Here is a 2500-nt window from a genome sequence, read left to right as displayed (position 1 = left end):
ATCAGCGCGCTTCTTCTTCTTCTTCTACGCGGGCAGGTGGTTGCTTACAGTAGAAGAAGAAGCGCTTCCTGTTCTATGGGGGCGGGTGCTTACCTTGGCGGTTGCTTGCGTAGAAGAAGAAGCACTTCCTCTTCTACGGGGAAAAAAGATGGCGGCTGTTTACCGTAGTTGCGAGACCGAAACTTTATGAAAATGAATCTTAATATTAATCCATATATAAAGCGCACCGGGTTATAAGCCGCACTGTCAGCTTTTGAGTAAATTTGTGGTTTTTAGGTGCGGCTAATAGTGCGGAAAATACGGTATGTGTGTGTTTGTGTGTATACACTGCAAAAAGTGAAATCTAAGTAAGATGAAATATCTCAAATAAGGGTGATATTTGCTTATTTTCTGTCTAATAAGATAATTCTTCTCACTAAGCAGATTTTATGTTAGAGTGTTTTACTCGTTTTAAGTGTTTTGGTCCTAAACGATCTCAGTAAGATATTACAGCTTGTTGCTGAGATTTGATGAGCTAAATTGAGTACAACATGCTTGAAACCATACTTGCCAACCCTCCCGGATTTTCCGGGAGACTCCCGAAATTCAGCGCCTCTCCCCAAAACCTCCCGGGACAAATTTTCTCCCGAAAATCTCCTGAAATTCATGGACAATTCAACCCTTAACTCAACAATGAGTAGATGAGTGTTATGTGTGTGTATATGTGTAAATAAATGAACACTACAATTCAAGTATTTCTTTTATTTATATATATATATATATATAGCTAGAATTCACTGAAAGTCAATTATTTCTTATATATATATATATATATATATATATATATATATATATATATATATATATATATATATATATATATATATACATATATATATATATATATATATATATATATATATATATATATATATATATATATATATATATATATATATATATATATATATATGGAAGTTTCCTCCTCTCCCAGCTCGCTAGCCTCAATCTGAACCTTGGTATTTACCGTGATGACGGACTGGCAGTGTGTCGCGCCTCGCCAAGGAGCAGCGAGAATACCAAGAAGCGCATATGCCAAATTTTCAAAGAGAACGGCCTACGGATCACGATTGAAGCCAACAAGCAAACCGTCAACTTCTTTGACGTCACTTTCAACCTGAGAAATAACAGCTACCAACCATTCACGAAACCCAACACAACACTCCAATACGTGCACCATGACAGCAACCACCCACCCACCACCACGAAAAGAATACCTACCGGAATTAATAAAAGGCTATCGATGCTGTCATCTAGCAAAGCTGAATTTGACCAAGCAACCCCCCCGTACCAAAAAGCCCTTGATGAAAGCGGATACAATTTCACCCTCACCTATGAACCCACGCCAGGAAACCAGCCAAAAAAGAACAGAAAACGAAACGACATCATCTGGTACAACCCCCCATACAGCAAAAACGTCTCAACTAACATTGGACACAAATTCCTCAATCTGATTGACAAACACTTTCCCAAAGACAACACCCTAAGAAAAGTATTCAACAAGAACAACATTAAATTGAGCTACAGCTGTATGAACAATATACGACAAATCATCTCAAACCACAACAAAACAATTGCAAATGAGCCGTCGGCCCCCGGACATAGCGACTCCAAAACCAACAAAGGCTGTAACTGTCGAAAGAAACCTGATTGCCCTCTCAACGGGGGGTGCTTACAAACATCAGTTGTCTACCAATCTAAGGTAACACGCAAGGACATTAACACATCCGACACATATGTAGGATTAACCGAGGGAGAATTCAAAACCAGATGGAACAATCACAAGGCTTCTTTCAGGAACCAAAACCTGCGGAATACCACAGAACTCAGCAAACACATTTGGGACCTCAAAGACAATAATGTTGAATATTCAATAACATGGCAAATTCTTGCATCCAGCACACCTTACAATAGTGGTAATAAAAGATGCAACCTATGCTTGAAAGAGAAACTGTTTATTATCTACCGTCCAGACCTGTCATCCCTCAACAAGCGCAGCGAAATTGTAACAACATGCCGCCACAGACGGAAACACCTCCTAGGTAACACATGAGCCAATCACCACGCCCCTACGCCAGCCTGTACCCACCCACTCTGTGCCCTATATAAACCATGGTATGTGAATGCTCCCATTAAAATCTCCTGATGATTGAGGGAACCCCCCCTCATGAAACAGGCCTGTAGAGATGAAATAGTCTTGTGATTTTTTTCCCCCACACATACATATATATATATATATATATATATATATATATATATATATATATATATATATATATATATATATATATCCATCCATCCATCCATTTTCTACCGCTTATTCCCTTTGGGGTCGCGGGGATATATATATATATATATATATATATATATATATATATATATATATATATATATATATATATATATATATATATATATATATATATATATATGAATGAAATACTTGACTTGGTGAATTCTA

The 2500-nt window shown here is 37.4% G+C and overlaps 1 protein-coding gene across 1 annotated transcript in view; it reads right to left on the bottom strand.

Moving 5' to 3' along the window:
- Positions 1-2500, bottom strand: part of sema3ab (sema domain, immunoglobulin domain (Ig), short basic domain, secreted, (semaphorin) 3Ab) — a 106811-nt gene that overhangs the window by 56896 nt on the left and 47415 nt on the right. The window lies entirely within an intron of this gene.

The sequence above is a fragment of the Nerophis lumbriciformis genome, linkage group LG10 (assembly GCF_033978685.3).
Source record: "Nerophis lumbriciformis linkage group LG10, RoL_Nlum_v2.1, whole genome shotgun sequence".
Taxonomy (NCBI): Eukaryota; Metazoa; Chordata; class Actinopteri; order Syngnathiformes; family Syngnathidae; genus Nerophis; species Nerophis lumbriciformis.
Note: the sequence above shows the minus strand (reverse complement) of the source record. Positions and strands in the feature narration are given on the sequence as shown.